This window comes from Macaca mulatta, chromosome 7, assembly GCF_049350105.2.
Source record: "Macaca mulatta isolate MMU2019108-1 chromosome 7, T2T-MMU8v2.0, whole genome shotgun sequence".
Classification (NCBI taxonomy): domain Eukaryota; kingdom Metazoa; phylum Chordata; class Mammalia; order Primates; family Cercopithecidae; genus Macaca; species Macaca mulatta.
In genome coordinates this window covers 95,731,516-95,751,876 of record NC_133412.1, presented here as the reverse complement: position 1 = coordinate 95,751,876, position 20,361 = coordinate 95,731,516, and the positions used below count along the sequence as shown (strand labels likewise).

At 42.2% G+C, this 20,361-nt stretch overlaps 1 pseudogene; it reads left to right on the top strand.

The window, feature by feature from the left end:
- The first annotated feature begins 4,007 nt into the window (after positions 1-4,007).
- LOC100427610 (large ribosomal subunit protein uL24 pseudogene) lies at positions 4,008-4,445 on the top strand (annotated as a pseudogene).
- Positions 4,446-20,361: the final 15,916 nt, after the last annotated feature.

The window sequence follows — 20,361 nt, the reverse complement described above, 5'->3', positions numbered from 1 at the left end:
CCAGTGATCCTCCTGGCTCAGCCTTCCAAGTAGTTGGGATTACAGGCATGAGCCACCACACTTGGCTAAGCAGATTATTATTATTATTTTTTGAGATGGAGTCTCACTCTGTCACCCAGGCTGGAGTGCAGTGGCACAATCTCTGTTCACTGCAAACTCTGCCTCCTGGGTTCAAGCAATTCTCCTGCCCCAGCCTCCCGAGTACAGGTGTGCGCCACCACACCTGGCTGATTTTTGTATTTTTAGTAGAGACGGGGTTTCACCACGTTAGTCAGGCTGGTCTTGAACTCCTGACTTCAAGAAACCTGCCCACCTGGGCCTCCCAAAGTGCTGGGATTACAGGTGTGAGCCACCACACCCAGCCCTCCTAAGCAGATTATTTTTAATGTCATTTTACCACACTATAGAAGCAAGTAATCCTGTAAGATAGAAAGTTTGGAAACTCTAGTAAAATATATACATTTTAAAATCCCTCATTCATGACCCCAACTCAATACCTTTAACACTTTAATTTTCCATCAGATTATTTTTCTGATGCATTTTTTTTACATGAGCGTGATTGTATTCTACATGCCTTTACTACTCAAAAAGTGGTATGTAGACCAGCAGCACTGGCATTATTTCTGTTAAAAAAGCAGAATCCCAGGCATCACTTTAGTCCTCCTGAATCAGAAGCTGTATTTTAACAAGATCCCTGGGTGACTGATTAGTATCACACTATATTTACATATATATTTTTATCCTGCTTTTTTTAATTTAAACCAGCAATAGAAGTGTTTTTCATGTAATTAAAGATTTCACATAAATATAATTTTAAATGCTGGATTTATCATTAGTTTACATAACCACTCCCTTTTCACACTTAGGTCGTTTCCAATTTGTCATTATTAAAGTAGGACTGGGATAAATATCTTTGTATATAAAACATTTTCCATATTTGAGATATTTCCTTAAAACAAATTCTTAGAACTGGAATTACTAGTCCAGATGAAACTAGTTTTTAAGGCGTTTGATATCTTGCCATATTGACACAAACTGCAGTATTCGAACGGCAGCTTAGTATAGAACAATGGTTTTCAGCTGGGGCTTGTTGCATTAGCCACACCTGTCAAAAGTTTTCAAGTCATCTATATCACTGCACCACCATCTTTTTGACACTGAGAATCACTGGTAAAGAAGAAAGAATGTGACTTTGGGGCAGTGATTTACTGGCAAATGTTTACCAACAGGCCCTCAGGAAAACAAAAGGTGCCTTGATTTGTAGCATTTGAGATTTCTATGGTGTAAATACTTTCATTCTGGCTAATTTTATTTACTTACTGTTTTCCCGAGACTGAGTTTCACTCTTGTTGCCCAGGCTAGAGTGCAATGGTACAATCTTAGCTCACTGCAACATCTGCCTCCCGGGTTCAAGTGATTCTGCTGCCTCAGTTTCCCAAGTAGCTGGGATTACAGGTGCCCGCCACCACGCCCAGCTAACTTTTGCATTTTTAGTAGAGATGGGGTTTCGCCATGTTGGCCAGGATGGTCTTGAACTCCTGACCTCAGGTGACCTGCCTGCCTCGGCCTCCCAAAATGCTGGGATCACAGGCGTGAGCCACTGCGCCCCACTCTGGCTGATTTTTAGTTACCAGTGTGATGTTACTAAATGCAGACCTGGCAAGAAATGTGCACAATTAGCTCTCAAAAGCTGGTAGAAGCTGACTCCAGCACACAATCAACACACCCTCAATGCATGGCATGGCATGCCATTATGTCTCTTACATGTATGTTTGTATGTATGTATTTATTCATTGCCTTCCACCCACATTCCAAGCTCTCATTCTTTTGCCCTATAAGAGGTCACTGTAATTGAATTTGTATGTGTCTATGTAAAACATATAAAGTATATTTTTATTGTATGTAAATGTTATTATATAGTTCCTGTTCTTTTTCTTACTCTTTTTACTCTGTAGTGTACTATGAAGACTTATTGATATGCATACTTTTAGTTTGATGTTTCTAATTGCAGCATATTATTCCATAGTGTGCATCACCACCTTTTATTGATCCGTTCTCCCGGTGATGGTCGTCTGGATTGCCAACAATGTCCGGCAACAAGCGTCTTTATACAAGTACCTTATGGATGTGTGGCAGTTTCCTGGGATATGTACATGTGAGTAGGATAGCTGGGCTATACAGTGTATGCATTGACTTGACTAAGCACTGCTAGGATGTATTTGTGTCTCTTAGGTGAGCCTACATTATCCATTGCCTTGTTGGTGTAGACAACACTAGAACAGAATTATAGCTATAGCTGTATTCCAACTTATAGCCATCTTTAATATTCAGCAGTCAATTGATGACATTAGTGGTATTAGGAAATGCATTTATATAAAGCAATGCATAGGTTTTTATTTATTTATTTATTTATTATTATTATTATACTTTAAGTTCTAGGGTACATGTGCATAACGTGCAGGTTTGTTACATATGTATACTTGTGCCATGTTGCTGTGCTGCACCCATCAACTCATCAGCACCCATCAACTCGTCATTTACATCAGGTATAACTCCCAATGCAATCCCTCCCCCCTCCTCCCTCCCCATGATAGGCCCCGGTGTGTGATGTCCCCCTTCCCGAGTCCAAGTGATCTCATTGTTCAGTTCCCACCTATGAGTGAGAACATGCGGTGTTTGGTTTTCTGTTCTTGTGATAGTTTGCTAAGAATGATGGTTTCCAGCTGCATCCATGTCCCTACAAAGGACACAAACTCATCCTTTTTTATGGCTGCATAGTAATACATAGGTTTTTAAACCTGTATTTTATATTTTACCAATATAGGTCTTCAAATTTAGCAGAAAAGCCTAGCAATATCTATATGAGTAGTGAAAACATTTTGGTACAAGCAAGTGGAGCAAATTCACAGGGTGTGCCTGAGACTGTCAGGCTTTCAAGGAATGCCCTCATATGGACTCTTCTACCCAATTCCAATCAAATAGGCCAGGTGCAATGGCTCACACCTGTAATCCCAGCACTTTGGGAGGCTGAGGCAGGCGGATCACCTGAGTTCAGAAGTTCGAGAGCAGTCTGACCAACTTAGCGAAAGCCTGTCTCTACTAAAAATACAAAACTTAGCCAGACGTGGTGGCAGGTGCCTGTAATCCCAGCTACCCGGGAGACTGAGGCAGGAGAATCACTTGAACCCGGGAAACGAAAGCTCCAGTGAGCTGAGATCATACCACTGCACTCCAGCCTGGGCAACAGAGCAAGACTCAAAAAGTCTCAAGTCTCAAAAAAACAAAAACAAAAACAAATATATTTGGAGTAATGAGTCCTGTGACATTAGGCAACTTCATTATTAATGATAGACCACCCTTTCCATTTCCAGGGAAGCAAAGAGAAGCTATAAGGAAGGGGCATCACAAGGACTGAGTTCATTCACTTCCTGCCTTCTTTAGTGGTCTTAGATGCTGAACCTTCAAATACTTTCTTCTTCTTGCTGCTTTTCACATGCACATAAATATGGAAAAGTAGTTTCCCATTTTAAGCATTCCTCCTCTTATCCTGAATCTTCTGAAGTTTACTTTCTCTCTCTTCTTTGAGAGCTGGACTTTATTAAATGGTTATTTCGTACTTACTAGGTTTCAGGCACTGGGCTAGGCACCACGAAAACAGTAGTGACTGAACATAGGCTTCTCTATGGAGCATATAGTTTACTTCTTGGAAAGAGACTTTTAAATTTATTGTCTTCACCCTTTTACCTTGTATTCGTGATTCATCCCTGGTGTCCTACAGTTTTGTCCTTAAGTTTCCCATTCTCTCTTGGTGATCTCATCTGTGCTTACATCTTCAACTATTACTTACTCCTGCGTTGGTGATTCAGTGTGTATAATGAACACATCTCTTGAGCCCCAGAAACATCTATCCAACTACTTACTAAAGGTATCCACCTGTATGCATTAAAGCCAATATGTTGAAAGTGCTCTTCCCTTTTGCGACCATCACTGAAGTGGGAACAGCCAAAATGAAATTCAATCCCTTTGTGACTTCTGACCAAAGAACGAACCACAAAAGGCATTTCAATGAACCTTCCCATGTTTGCAGGAAGATAATGTCTTCCTCTCTTTCCACAGAGCTGAGACAGAAGTACAATGTTTGATCCATGCCCATCTGAAAGGATGATGAAGTTCAGGTTGTACGAGGACACTATAAAGGTCAGCAAATTGGCAAAGTAGTCCAGGTTTACGGTAAGAAATATGTCATCTACATTGAATGGGTGCAGCAGGAAAAGGCTAATGGCACAACCATCCATGTAAGTATTCACCCCAGCAAAGTGGTTATCAATAGGCTAAAACTGGACAAAGACCTCAAAACGGTCCTTGAATGGAAAGGAAAATCTCACCAAGTAGGAAAGGAAAAGGGCAAATACAAGGAAGAAACAATACAGAAGATGCAGATATGAGGTAATCTTATATGCAAGCTTTCATTAAAACTTGAAATGAAAAAAAGAAGGCAATATGTTGAAAGTAATTGAAGAATGTACCAGAAACCAATAAAAGTAATACTTGTTGCAGATGGTAGTTTGGGGTGGATACAGTCAGGGTAGAAAGCATGATTCCTTAATATGTATCTTTTTATATATTTAAAAAATCTGGGAGTGGGTGTGGTGAGTCACGTCTGTAATCCCAGCACTTTGGGAAGCTGAGGCAGGTGGATCTCAAATCCCAGCACTTTGGGAAGCTGAGGAGTTTGAAACCAGTCTGGCTAACATGGTGAAACCCCGTCTCCACTAAAAATACAAAAATTAGCTGGGTGTGGTAGCGGGCATCTGTAATCCCAGCTACTTGGGAGGCTGAGGCAGAAGAATTTCTTGAACCTGGGAGGCAGAGGTTACAGTGAGCTGAGATCATGCCACTGCACTCCAGCCTGGGCGACAGAGCATGACTCCATCTCGGAGGAGGAAAAAAAAAAAAAAAAAAAAAAAAAAAAATCTGGGAAATCCTAGACAGAACAATTAGGCAAGAGAAAGAAACAGACATCCAAACAGGAAAAGAAGTCAAACTATCTTTCCTCAGATGATATTATTCTCTACCTAGAAAACCCTACAGACTCTGCCAAAAGGCTAATGGAACTGATAAATGACTTCAGTAATGTTTCAGGACACAAAATCAATGTACAAAAATCGTTTGCATTTCTATATACCAATAATGTTCAAGCTGAGAACCAAATCAGAACACAATCCCATTTACAATAGCCACACAAAAAATAAAATACCCAGGAATACATCTAACCAAGGAAGCGAAAGGTCTCAAGGAGAACTACAAAACACTGCTCTAAAAAATCATAGATGACACAAACAAATGGCAAAACATTCCACACTCATGGACTAGAAGGATAAATATCATTAAAATGACCACAGTACTCAAAGCAATCTATAGGTTCAATGCTATTCTGATCAATGTCCTTTCTCACAGAACTAGAAAAAGCTATTCTAAAATTCATATGGAAGTAAAAAAGGGCCCAAATAGCCAAAACAATCCTAAGCAAAAGGAACAAAGCTGTCAGCACCACATTACCTGACTTCAAAATATACTGTAAGGCAAAACATGGTACAGTACAAAAACAGACACATAGACCAATGGAGCAGAATAGAAAACCATAAATAAAGCCACACCCCTACATCCATTTGATCTTCAACAAAGTTGACAAAAATAAGCAATGGGGAAAAGACTCCCTATTCAATAAAGGGTGCTGGGATAGCTGGCTAGCTATATACAGAAGAATGAAACTGGACTCCTACCTTTTACCATGTACAAAAATTAACTCAAGATGGATTAAATATTTAAATATAAAAGCTTAAACTATAACAATTCTAGAAGAAAACCTAGGAAACATCATTCTGGACATCAGCCTTAGGAATGAATTTATTGCTAAGTCCTCAAAAGCAATTGCAACAAAAACAAAAATTGACAAGTAGGACCTAATTAAACTAAAGAGCTTCTGCACAGCAAAAGAAACTATCAACAGACTAAACAGACAGCCTACAGAATGGGACAAAATATTCACAAACTATGCAGCCGACAAAGATCTAATATCCAGAATCTGTAAGAAGCTCAATTCAACAAGCAAAAAACAAATAACCCAATTAAAAACTGGGCAAAAGACACGAACAGACACTTCTCAAAAGAAGACTTACAAGCAGCCAACAAACATGGAAAAAATGCTCAACATCACTAATTATCAGAGAAATTCAGATCAAAACCACAAAGAGATACTATCTCATACCAGTCAGAAAGGCTATATTAAAAAGCCAAAAAAACAACAGATGCTGGTGAGGCTGCAGAGAAAATAGAACACTTATACAGTGTTGGTAAGAATGTAAATTAGTTCAGTCACTGTGGAAAGTTTTTTGAAGATTTCTCAAAGAACTTAGAACTGACATTCAATCCAGCAATCCCATTACTGGGTATATATCCAAGAGAAAATAAATTCTTTTACCAAAAAGACATGCACTTGCATGTTCATTGCAGCACTACTCACAATAGCAAGGACATGGAGTCAACCTAGGTGCCCACTGACAGTGGATTGGATAAAGAAAATATGGTGCCTATACACCAAAGAATGCTATGCAGCCATTAAAAAGAATGAAATCATGTTTTTCTTCAGCAACATGGATGCAGCTGGAGGGCATTATCCTAAGTGAATTAAAGCAGAAACAGAAAACCAGGACGGGTGTGGTGGCTTGCGCCTGTAATCCCAGCACTTTGGGAGGCCAAGGCGGGTGGATCACGAGGTCAGGAGATCAAGACCATCCCGCCACGGTGAAACCCCGTCTCTACTAAAAATACAAAAAATTAGCCGGGTGTGGCGGTGGGCGCCTGTAGGAGCTGGGGAGGCTGAGGCAGGAGAATGGAGTGAACCCGGGAGGCAGAGCTTGCAGTGAGCCGAGATGGCGCCACTGCACTCCAGCCTGGGCAACAGAGCGAGATTCTGTCTCAAAAAAAAAAAAAAAAGAAAAAAAAGAAAACCAAATATCACATGATCTCACTTATAAGTAGGAGCTAAACACTGGACACACATGGACACAAAGATGGAAAAAATAGACACTGGGGACTACAAGATAGGGGAGGTAGGAAGTGGGGGAGAGGGTGGAAAAACTACCTATCAGGTACTATGCTCGCTACCTAGGTGCTGGGTTCAGTCACACCCCAAACCTTAGCACCATACAATTCACCCACGTAACAAATCTGCATGTGTTATCTCCTGAATCTAAAATAAAAGTTGAAATTATTTTAAAAATAATAAATAATAAAAATTCAAAATCTGAACCAAGTGAACCATTAAAATGAAATGATTGATGAATGAAAAAAATGTGAATGTATCAATCTCCTGCCCACCCCAGCCCTGACCACTTCTGCCCAAACCTGCCCTTCCTCATGTGTTCTTTTGTATGTGAATGGTATCATCATTTCCTTGGTCACTCAACCCAGGATTTTGGGAGTTATCCTAAATTCCTTTTTCTCTTTCACTCTCTTACCCCAAGTTCTATAATTTTGCCTCAAAAATATCTTGTAAATGAACTTCCTCCTTTTTTCCCATCCCCACTGTCATTGCCTTAACTTGGGCTCTTTTATTTCTTATCTGGATTTTAATATTCTTCTCACTTTAGTTCTTCACATTCTGCTAGAGTGATCTTTAAAAACACAAAACAGATTATACTATTTTCCAGCCTAAAATTATATGATGCCTGTAAATAATCTTCGGACTGCAATGTAGCTTTCTAGTATGGTATCCTTTTGATCCTGGCTCACCTACTGCTCCTCTCTGTTCTTCCATCCTCTTCCTTACACAACCTAGTCTCCAACCACACCACTCGAAAGTTTCTCTTGAAAGTTATCACATTCTCTTGGGCTTCCATGCCTTTGCATATGTTGTTCTTCCCACTTGAAATGCCTTCCTGACCTTGGCCAAAAGCAGGTTGAGTTTTTCACTGGAAAACTTTTCTAAGTACTTCCCCCTTCCGTCCACCCAATCATATTTCTCTTGTCTATAAATAGTTCTAATATTGCACTGAATACTGTATCGTCACTGCTGTTTTTTTTTCTTCGTATCTATCTACTAACAATGTGACCCTGGACACATCTTGACAGCAGGAATTTAACCACATTTTTCTTTGTATTTCCAGCATGTGGCACAAGTACCTATATGGTAGCATCATATAGGTTGAAACGTTAACCATGATTTTTTTTTTTTTTGATAAGCCACTGTGTGGAAAACCATGATTTTTTATGAGTATTTCTTATTCCTCCCAGTTTGGGTAGGTAGACTGGGAAAGAAATGCTGCAGAAGGAAGAGTAAAGCCTTTTTGAAGTTTAAGACTCATGGTGTGGAAAAAACCTGATGGGTCAGAACATGTCTTTTTACTTCCTCAGATTGTGCACACTAGGGAGAAAGAGGAGACTTGAAAGAGAAGAAAGGACAGTTCAGAGCTAGTGGGGCCCCAGAAAGGGGCATAGTACTCTGCCTTTCCCAATTCCTGGCTGAGTCTGAAAGGGGAAATGATAGAACCACACATAGAGTTGTGGTTCTGAGAACAGAAAATAAACTTGTGATCTGCTTTCTGGAAAGGGCCTTCAGGCAACGGTAATGCCACAGAGGAGAAGAGGACACACAAGGTTTCTAGGCAGGTGGGATTTTCAAGAGCATCAAGGAGTCTTCTGCAGCTCAGAGGTGCAGAAATAGAGTAATGAAGTCTAGAGTGCCTGAGACAGGTAAAGAAGTAGCAGGGAGAGCTGCCCAAGCTTCAAGGACCTCACTGAGAAGAATGAGGAGTGATGCACCAGCCACCTGTGTGGTCTGACAACCTGGGGCAGGATGGGAGAATGCCAGAGGATAGATGGGCAAAGGACTGGCCATTTTCCTAGCCTCTTTCCATCCTCCTTAGAACTTCAGCACAACTCTGAAGGAAAGTGTACTTGTGGGAGAACCCAGAATTGCCTGAGATTTAATTTCTGTCATCAGGCTAATGGAGCACCTAGGGACATTAAGTTTAAAAAATATCCAGAAAGTTAAATTTGTTGTACATGTGAGTTTCTGAACCCAGATTTGTATTTGCTTTACCTGGCATCAGGCAGTGTTACAACTCAATAAATTTATATAAAATGTAAAAAGGGGTATCAAATTTCCATAAATAAACTTTGCAATATAAACATAATTTATGTTATTAATTATTCATCAGTAAAAATGTGGAAAACATTCTGCTGCTCTGAGAGCTGGTGTGTCTTGGTCAATTACTTGATACAGTGGAAAAGACTTTGACCTTAGAGTCAGATAAATATGGATGTGTATACTGGCTCTGCAATCTGCTGGCTGGGTCACCCTTTCTCTCAGAACCTCATTTTACTCAAAAAATAGGTGCTTAATATAGTTAGTTTCCTTCCTTTACCTTCTATTTTGTCCCATGATATCTCTGATAGTCTCACCTGTAGATCTGCCATTACTATTAACATCAAATAGAATTTTTATTGATTATATCAATTACATAAATTATTGTTAAATTATTATTATTTTCACCATTTTATTTTAAATTCATTGTTAATTATACGTACTATTCTTTTTTTCTTTTTTTTTGAGACAGGGTCTTGCTCTGTCATGCAGGCTGGAGTGCAATGGTGTGATCTCAGCTCACTGCAGCCTCGACCTCGTGGGCTCAAGTGATCCTCCCACCTCAGCCTCCCAAGTAGCTGGGATTACAGGTGCATGCACCTACACCCATCTAATTTTTTTTTTTTTTTTGGTAGAGACAGGGTTTTGTCATGTTGCCCAGGCCAGTCTGAAACTCCTGACCTCAAGCAATCTGCTCACTGCGACTTCTCAGAGTACTGGGATTACAGGTGGTTATATCTACTATTCCGAAATAATATGTTTATACTACTCTTTCTTGATTTATCTACTTTAAGCAATTTGATTTATCTACTTTCAATAACAGGTGAGGAATTTTGCTCACTTACAGTAATCCTCTCCATAGGGCTACTTACATATCTCAGGACATGGCAGCTGGCTTCCTTCAGAGCGAGTGATCTGAGAGACAGCAAGTTGGAAGGTGCAATGACTTTTACGACCTAACTTTGAAACACCATCATATCCTCAATATCCTGTTGGTTGTATGAGTCAGCTCCATTCAGTGTGAAAGGGATTACTCAAGGGCGTGAATACCAGGCAAGATTGTACCAGAGAACTATAAAGCTGTTGGGATGGTCTGAATACATGGTCTGGCTGTGGTCTATTTGCTGATCTCTTCAAAAAAGCCAGCTCCTGGATTCATTGATTTTTTGAAGGGTTTTTCATGTCTCTAGCTCCTTCAGTTTTGCTGTGATCTTAGTTATTTCTTGTCTTCTGCTAGATTTTGAATTTGTTTGCTGTTGCTTCTCTAGTTCTTTTAACTTTGATGTTAGGGTGTCAATTTTAGATCTTTTCTGCTTTCTCTTGTGGTCATTTAGTGCTATAAATTTCCCTCTACACACTGCTTTAAATGTGTCCCAGAGATTCTGGTACATTGTGTCTTTGTTCTCATTGGTTTCAAAGAACATCGTTCTTTCTGCCTTCATTTCGTTATTTACCCAGTAATCATTCAGGAGCAGGTTGTTCAGTTTCCATGTAGTTGTGCGGTTTTGAGTGGAGTGAGGTTCTTAATCCTGAGTTCTGATTTGATTGCCCTGTGGTCTGAGAGACAGTTTGTTGTGATTCCTGTTCTTTTACATTTGCTGAGGAGTGTTTTACTTCCAATTATGTGGTCAATTTTAGAATAAGTGCAATGAGGTGCTGAGCAGAATGTATATTCTGTTGATTTGGGGTGGAGAGTTCTACAGATGTCTAATAGGTCCGCTTGGTCCAGAGTTGAGTTCAAGTCTTGAATATCCTTGTTAATTTCTGTCTCGTTAACCTGTCTAATATTGACAGTAGGGTGTTAAAGTCTCCTGCTATTATTGTGTGGGAGTCTAAGTCTCTTTTTAGGTCTCTAAGGACTTGCTTTATGAATCTGGGTGCTTCTGTGTTGGGTGCATATATATTTAGGATAGTTAGCTCTTCTTGCTGCATTGATCCCTTTACCATTATGTAATGCCGTTCTTTGTTTCTTTTGATCTTTGTTGGTTTAAAGTCTATTTTATCAGAGATTAGGATTGCAACTCCTGCTTTTTTTTTGCTTTCCATTTGCTTGGTAAATATTTCTCCATCCCTTTATTTTGAGCCTATGTGTATCTTTGCACATGAGATGGGTCTCCTGAATACAGCACACTGATGGGTCTTGGCTGTTTATCCAATTTGCCAGTCTGTGTCTTTTAACTGGGGCATTTAGCCCATTTACATTTAAGGTTAATATTGTTGTGTGTGAATTTGATCCTGTCATTATGAGGCTAACTGGTTGTTTTGCCCATTAGTTGATGCAGTTTCTTCATCGTGCCAATGTTCTTTACAATTTAGTATATTTTTGCAGTGGCTGGTACCAGTTGTTCCTTTCCATGTTGGGTGCTTCCTTCAGGAGCTCTTGTAAGGCAGGCCTGGTGGTGACAAAATCTCTCAGCATTTGCTTGTCTGTAAAGGATTTTGTTTCTCCTTCGTTTTTGAAGCTTAGTTTGGCTGGATATGAAATTCTGGGTTGAAAATTCTTTTCTTTAAGTATGTTGAATATTGGCCCCCACTCTCTTCTGACTTGTAGGGTTTCTGCAGAGAGATCTGCTGTTAGTCTGATGGGCTTCCCTTTGTGGGTAACCCGACCTTTCTCTCTGGCTGCCCTTAACATTTTTTCCTTCATTTCAACCTTGGCAAATGTGAGAATTATGTGTCTTGGAGTTGCTCTTCTTCAACCTTGGCAAATGTGAGAATTATGTGTCTTGGAGTTGCTCTTGGAGTTGCCCCTCTTCGACCCAGAGGGGCAACTGCTAGATGCCAGCCAGAACTCTCCAGTATGAGGTGTCTCTTGGTCCCTACTGGGAGATGTCTCCCAGTCAGGATGCACGGGGGTCAGAGACCCACTTGAGGAGGCAGTCTAACCCTTAGCAGAGCTTGAATGCTATGCTTGGAGGTCCACTGCTTTCTTCAGAGCTGTCAGGCAGGGACGTTTAAGTCTGCTGAAGCTGTGCCCACAGCTGCCCCTTTTCCCAAGTGCTCTGACCCAGGGAGATGGGGGTTTTATCTATAAGTCCCTGACTGGGGCTGCTACCTTCTTTTTCAGAGCTGCCTTACCCAGAGAAAGGAAATCTACCAGTCTGGCCACAGCGGCCTTGCTGAGCTGCAGTGGGCTCCGCCCAATTCGAACTTCCCAGTGGCTTTCTTTACACTGTGAATGTAAAACCACCTACTCAAGCCTCAGCAATGGTGGACGCCCCTCCCCCGACCAACCTCGAGTGTCCCAGGTCATCTCAGACTGCTTCTGTGTTGGCAGTGAGAATTTCAAGCCAGTGGATCTTAGTTTGCCGGGCTCCATGGTGGTGGGACTCACCGAGCTATACCACTTGACTCCCTGGCTTCAGCACCCCTTTCCAGGGGAGTGAATGGTTCTGTCTCACTGGCGTTCCAGGCACCACTGTGGTATGGAAAAAATGATCTCCTGCAGCTAGTTTGGTGTCTGCCCAAATGGCTGCCCAGTTTTGTGCTTGAAACCCAGGGCCCTGGTGGGGTAGGCACCAGAGGGAATCTCCTGGTTTGTGGGTTACAAAAACCACAGGACAAACGCAGTATTCTTCTTTTTTCTTTTGTCTCCTCTGACTGTGTATTTTCAAATATTATAATAGCTTGTCTTCAAGCTCAGTCATTCTGTCTTCTGCTTGATAATTCTGCTATTAAAAGACTCAGAAGCATTCTTCAGTATGCCAATTACATTTTTCAACTCCAGAATTTCTGCTTGATTCTTTTTTTTTTTTATTATACTTTAGGTTCTAGGGTACATGTGCACAATGTGCAGGTTTGTTACATATGTATACATGTGCCATGTTGGTGTGCTCCACCAATTAATTCGTCATTTACATTAGGTATATCTCCTAATGCTATCCCTTCCCCCTACCCTCTCACCACAATAGGACCCCGTGTGTGATGCTCCCCTTCCTGTGTCCAAGTGATCTCATTGTTCAATTCCCACCTATGAGTGAGAACATGTGGTATTTGGTTTTCTGTTCTTGCGATATTTGCTGAGAATGATGGTTTCCAGCTGCATCCATGTCCCTACAAAGGACACAAACTCATCCTTTTTTATGGCTGCATAGTATTCCATGGTGTATATGTGCCACATTTTCTTAATCCAGTCTGTCATTGATGGACATTTGGGTTGATTCCAAGTCTTTGCTATTGTGAATAGTGCCGCAATAAACATATGTGTGCATGTGTCTTTATAGCAGCATGACTCATAATCCTTTGAGTATATCCCCAGTAATGCGATGGCTGGGTCAAATGGTATTTCTAGTTCTAGATCCTTGAGGAATCGCCACACTGTTTTCCACAATGGATGAACTAGTTTACAGTCCCACCAACAGTGTAAAAGTGTTCCTATTCTCCACATCCTCTCCAGCACCTGTTGTTTCCTGATTTTTTAATGATTGCCATTCTAACTGGTGTGAGATGGTATCTCATTGTGGTTTTGATTTGCATTTCTCTGATGGCGAGTGATGATGAGCATTTTTTCATGTGTCTGTTGGCTGTATGAATGTCTTCTTTTGAGAAGTGTCTGTTCATATCCTTCACCCACTTTTTGATGGGGTTGTTTGCTTTTTTCTTGTAAATTTGATTGAGTTCTTTATAGGTTCTGGATATTAGCCCTTTGTCAGATGAGTAGGTGGCAAAAATTTTCTCCCATTCTGTAGGTTGCCTGTTCACTCTGATGGAACTGTGAGTCAATTAAATCTTGTTTTTTTTCTTATAAATTACTTAGTTTCAGGTAGTTCTTTATAGCAGTGTGAAAATAAGCTATTAATAATACAGAAAATTGGTACTAGGAGTCTGGGGGCACTGCTATAAACAGACCTGAAAATGTCAAGTGACTTTGGAACTGGGTAACGAGCAGAGGTTGGAACAGTTTGGAGGGCTCTGAAGAACACAGGAAGATATGGGAATGTTTGAAATTTCCTGGAGACTTGTTGAATGGTTGTGACTTAAATGCTGATACTGTTGTGAACAATGAAGTCCAGGCTGAGGTGGTCTCAGGTGGAGATGAGGAACTTACTGGGAACTGGAGAGAAAGTCACTCTTGCTATGCTTTATCAAAGAAACTAGAAGCATTTTTCCCCTGCCTTAGAGATCTGTGGATCTTTGAATTTGAGAGAGATGATTTAGGGTATCTGTCAGAATAAGTTTCTAAACAGCAAAGCATTCAAGATGTGATCTGGTTTTTTCTGAAAGCATACAATCATAGGCATTCACAAAGAGATGGTCTGAAACTGGAACTTATGTTTAAAAGGGAAGCAGAGCATAAAAGTTTGGAAAATTTGCAGCCTGACCATGTGGTAGAAAAGAAGAGCTGATTTTCTGGGGAGAAATTCATGCTGGCTGCAGAAATTTGCGTAAGTAAAGAGAAGCAGAATGTTAATAGCCAAGACAATGAGGGAAAATGTCTCCAGGGTACTAGGTACAGTGAGTTCCTCTTCAAAGAGTCAGGTTGTTCAGCTTCCTGGTTCTTTGATCTTGATTTTCCAAGCCTAACTTTCTCATTCTTTGTGCCTCCTTGCTGCTAGTTATGGTAAACAACTTTCCCCACCAGTCCTAATCTGTAACTCACATCTATTCCTTGATTACCAGCTCTGTAACTGACCTTCCCACTGAAACTATCCTTCTTACCTTTACTGCACCCTAACAGACATCCTCTCCCTTCCTGCATAACTAGCCCTATTCAATTTTAAACAGTAGCCAACTGGGTCAGCTTAGACTGTGCTGTCTGACTCCAGCCAATGGGGAAATGACACAGCTACAGGAGCCGCTGCATTAGGGATAAAATGACCCCTGCCCCACCCCGCTCGGTGTTCTCTTGCAACCACATCTGGCATGATTGGCACCTTTTTGCAGAAGTAAATTGCCTTGCTGAGAAAGTTTTTTTTTTTTTTGCCAGAGTGCTGAATCTTCTTTGCAGCACTGAGCATTTGTTTCTAACAATGGCATTTCAGACATCCTCATAGCAGCCCCTCCCATCATAGGCCTGGATGCCTAGAAGAGAAAAATGGTTTCATGGGCCAGGCCCAGGGCTCCACTGCTCTATGCAGCCTTGGGACATGGTGCTTTGTGTCCCAGCTGCTCCAGCTCCAGCCATGGCTAAAAGGGGCCAAGGTACAGCTCAGGCTGTTACTTCAGACGGTGCAAGCCCCAAGCCTTGGTGACTTTCATGTGCCTTTAGGCTGGTGGGTGTGCAGAAGACTAGAGTTGAGCTTTGGAAGCCTCCACCTAGATTTTGGAGGATGTATGGAAATGCCTGGTTGTCTAGGCAGAAGTCTATTGCAGGGGTAGAGCCCTCATGAAGAACTTTTATTAGGGCAATGCAGATGGGAAATGTGGGGTTGGAGCCCCCATGCCGAGTCCCTACTGGGGCACTGCCTAGTGAAGCTGTGAGCTCTTCTCTGTCCTCCAAACCCCAGAATGGTAGATCCACCACAGCTTGCACTGTGCACCTGGAAAAGCCACAGACACTCAATGCCAGCCGATAAAAGCATCTGCAGGGGCTGTACCCTGCAGAGCCACAGGGGCTGATCTGTCCAAGGCCTTGGGAGCCCACTTCTTGCATCACCGTGTCCTGGATGTGAGATATGGAGTCAAAGGAGATTATTTTGGATCTTTAAGATTTAGTGGCTGTCCTGCTAGGATTCAGACTTGCATGGGTCCTGTGGGTCTTTTGTTTTGGCCAATTTTTTCCATTTAGAATGGGAACACTTACACAATACCTTTACCCTCACTGGATCTTGGAAGTAACTAACTTGTTTTTGATTTTACAGGCTTATAGGTGGAAGGAACTTGCCTTGTCTCAGATGAGACTTTGGACTTAGACATTTGAGTTAATGCTGAAATGAATTAAGACTTTAAGGGATTGGCCGGGCGCGGTGGCTCAAGCCTGTAATCCCAGCACTTTGGAAGGCCGAGACGGGGGGATCATGAGGTCAGGAGATTGAGACCATCCTGGCTAATACGGTGAAACCCCGTCTCTACTAAAAAAATACAAAAAACTAGCCAGGCGAAGTGGCGGGTGCCTGTAGTCCCAGCTACTCGGGAGGCTGAGGCAGGAGAATGGCGTGAACCCGAGAGGAGGAGCTTGCAATGAGCTGAGATCCGGCCACTGCACTCCAGCCTGGGTGACAGAGCAAGACTCCGTCTCAAAAAAAAAAAAAAAAAAAAAAAAAAGACTTTAAGGGATTGTTGGGAAGGCATGGTTGGTTTTAAAATGTGAGAAGAATATAAAATTTGGGAGGGGCTGGGACTTAATGATATGGTTTGACTCTGTGTCCCCACCCAAATCTCGTCTTAAATTGTAATCCCCCTAAAGATACTTCAGGTCTTAAGGGAATATTGGCAGTAGTCTGGCAATATTCAAGAGAGGTACCTGGTGGAAGGTGATTGGATCATGGGTTGTGACTTCCCCCATGCTGTTCTCATGATAGTGAGTTCTCATGAGATCTGATGGTTTAAATGTGTTTGTCATTACTCCAGCCCCCACTGCCATGTAAGATGTATTTTGCTTCTCTTTCACCTTCTGCCATGATTTTAAGTTTCCTGAGGCCTCCCTAGCCATGCAAAAGTGGGTCAATTAAGCCTCTGTCCTTTATAAATTATCCAGTCTCTGGTAGTTCTTTATAGCAGTGTGGAAATGAACTGATACAGTCACATATCTCTGTTTCTCCAGGATTATCCCTGGTGCATTATTTAGTTCATTTTGTAAGGTCATGTTTTCCTGGATCATCTTGATACTTGTAGATGTTTGTCTATGTATGGGCATTGAAAAGTTAGGTATTTATTGTAGTTGGCACTGTCTGGCCTTATTTGTGCCTGTCCTTCTTGGGAAGGTTTTCCAGATATTCAAAAGAACTTGTGTGTTGTGATCTAGGCTGTATCTGTTTTAGGGGGGACACCAAGCCCAGTAATGCTGTGGTTGTTGCAGACTTACAGAGGTACCACTTTGATCATCTTAGACAAGATCCAGAAGAATTATCTAGATTACCAACAGAGACTCTTGTTGTCTTCCCTTAGTTTCTTCCAAACAAACAGAGACTCTCTCTGTTCTGAGCCACTGGGAGCTGGGGGTGGAATGACACAGTCACTCCTGTGGCCACCACCATTAGAACTGTGCTGGGTCAGACCTGAAGCCAGCACAGCTGGGTCTCACCCAAGGCCTACTATAACTACTCCCTGGCTACCACCTATTTCGCTAAAAACTGTGGGGCTCTACAGTCCACAGGTGGCAAAGCCAGCCAGGCCTATGTCTTTCCCTTCAGGACAGTGATTTCCTCTAGCCCCAGGGTAGGTTCAGAGATGCTGCCTAGGAGACAGTGGCTAGAGTCAAAAACTTTAGAAGTCTACTTTGTGTTCTATTGTACTGTGGTTGAACTGGCACTCAAACCACAAGATGCAGTGCTTCCCACTCATTCCCAAAGGCAGAGGAGCCTTACCCTGTGGCCACTCCCACCTCAGGCCCATGGGGAGTACTGCCAGGCTACTGCCAATATTCCCTTAAGACCTGAAGTATCTTTAGTCAGCCTGGCCTAAGACTCACCTTTCAGGGGGAATGGGCTTCCTTCTGGCCCAGGGCAGGTCCAGAAATGCCATCCAAGAGCCAATCCGAGAATTGGGGACCCCCAGAACCCACTTGGTTCTCCACCTACCTCTGGCTGAGCTGGTACCTAAGGTGCAAGACAAAGTCATTTTTACTTTTCCCTTCAGTTTTCTCAAGCAAAAGGAGTTTTGCCCCATAGCCACCACAGCTATAATGTGCTGAGTTTCACCTCAAGCCAGCAAGTCTCAGTGTCTCATTCAAGGCCCTTGACATAGTACCCGGGTATTGCTGCTGATTATTCAGGGCCCAAGGGCTCCTCAGTGAGCATGTCATGAATCCTACCAGGACTGGGCCCTTCCCTTTAAGGTGGTGGATTCTTTCCTGGCCCAGGGTGTATCTAGAAATGTCTGGGATCTAGGGCCTTGAAAGGGGGCCTCACAACTCTTACTGCTGTCCTACCCTGCTGTGGGTTATCTGGTATCCAAGATGCAAGACAAAGTCCTCCCCACCCTTCCCTCTCCTCTCCTCAAGCTCTTTCAGAGCTGCAAGCTATGCAGCCTGGGTTTAGAGGAGGGGCAATGCCAGCACTCCCTTGGCTGCCCTGGCTGGTGTCTCAGTAGGTCACATGTCCCCCCAGTCCACTATCTCTGGGCCCAGTTCAGCACTAAGATTCCCCTAGCTGTTGCAGTCCTTGTGGCCTAGACTGCCTTTCACATTAGTCTGGGGTGTCAGAGCACTTCAGCTGGCAGTAGTGAGGCTTGCAGAAACTCAAGTTACAACCACTGGAATCGGTGATTCTCCTTGGCAAGGGCTGGTTTAAATACTCCCTCTGTGGGTGGTGTCCATTGAGTTCGGTTCGGTTTTGCTTTCTGCTATAACAAGGGCAGCACTGAGTTCAATGCCTTTTAAAACTTCACAAAAACTTTAAGTTTCACTCATTTCTCACTTATGTTTCACATACATTTTATTCTTCAAACCAAGTTCTATAAAATTTGTTTTAAACTTATCTCTAAAATTTCACAAGGTATTAGTCATATAGCTCATGCTTTGAGAACATTCCGAAAGAATTGACCTTTGAAACTTCAACCCAGCCAGCTAGAAGCGATTTTAGAGAAAGAGAGATAACTGTTAAGTCATCTCCTGGGACTTTCTCTTATTAGGATGCTTGCCTACAGTAGTTTGTAGGCACTTATCCTTGTAATACTGCAAGTAATATTTAAGCAGTTTTACATATTTTAGTTAATGGATCAATAGGTGGAAACATAGAAAATGGCCTCATCCAAAATGCAAGTAAAATAGATTGCTTCCACTTCAGTGAAGTCCATTTCCTTTGACAGTGTGTTCTGCTGATGGATATGCTGAAATGGACATGAACCTTGAGAAGGATTTCTTCTGCATGGCATAAAATTTGTTAGCACATTTGGAGCAGAATAAAATGATGGTTAAGCTTTGGGAAAGTCACTTATTAAGCCTCAGTTTCTTTATTTGCAAAATGGGGTGTTCTTGTTACAGTTGTTGTGTAGCAAATCACCATAAACTTATTGTGTTGATATTGTTTGGATGTTTTTTCTGTTCCAAATCTCATGTTGAAATGTAGTCCCCAGTATTGGAGGTGGTGCCTGGCAGGAGGTGTTTGGGACATGGGGGCAGATCCCTAATGGATGGCTTGGTGCTGTCCTTGCAGTAATAAATGAGTTCTCACTCTAAGTTTACATGAGATCTGGTCGTTTAAAAGAGTGTGGCACCTCCTCCCTTTCTCTCTCTTGCTCCTGTTCTTGTGGGACATGTATCATGCTGGCCCCCTGTCACCTGCCACCATGACTGTAAGCTTCCTGAGGCCGTCACCAGGAGCGGATGCTGGCAGCATGCTTCCTGTACAGACTGCACAACTGTGAGCCAATTAAACCTCTTTTCTTTATAAATTATCCGGTCTCTTATATTTCCCCATAGAAACACAAGAACGGACTAACACAGAAAATTGGTACCAAGGAGTAAAGCATTGCTACAAAGATACCTGAATACGTGGAAGTGGCTTTGGAACTGGGCAACAGGTAGAGTTTGGGTGAGTTTGAAGGGCTCAAAAGAAGACAGAAAGGTGAAGGAAAGTTTGGAACTTCTTAAGACTGGCTGAATGGCTATGACCAAAATGCTGACAGACATATGAACAGTGTAGACCAGACTGAGGAAGTCTCAGATGGAAATGATGAAGTTATTAGAAACTGGAGTGAAGGTCACCTGTGTTATGCCCCAGCAAAGAACTTGGCTCCACTGTGTTCATGCCCTAGGGATCTGTGGAAGTTTGAATTTAAGAGTGATGACTGACCGGGCCTAATGGTTCACGTTTGTAATCCTAGCACTTTGGGAGGCCAAGGTCAAAGGACTGCTTGATCCCAGGAGTTTGAGACCAGCCTAGGCAACACAGTGAGACCCCAGTACTGCTCCGCGGCCTGTTAGAAACTGGGCTGCACAGCAGGAGGCGAGTGGTGAGCAAGCAAGCATTACCACCCGAGCTCCGCCTCCTGGGTGGCATCAGATTCTCATAGGAGCATGACCCCTACTGTGAACTGCACATGCGAGGGATCTAGGTTGCATCCTCCTTATTAGAATCTAATGCTTGATGATCTGAGGTGCAACAGTTTCATCC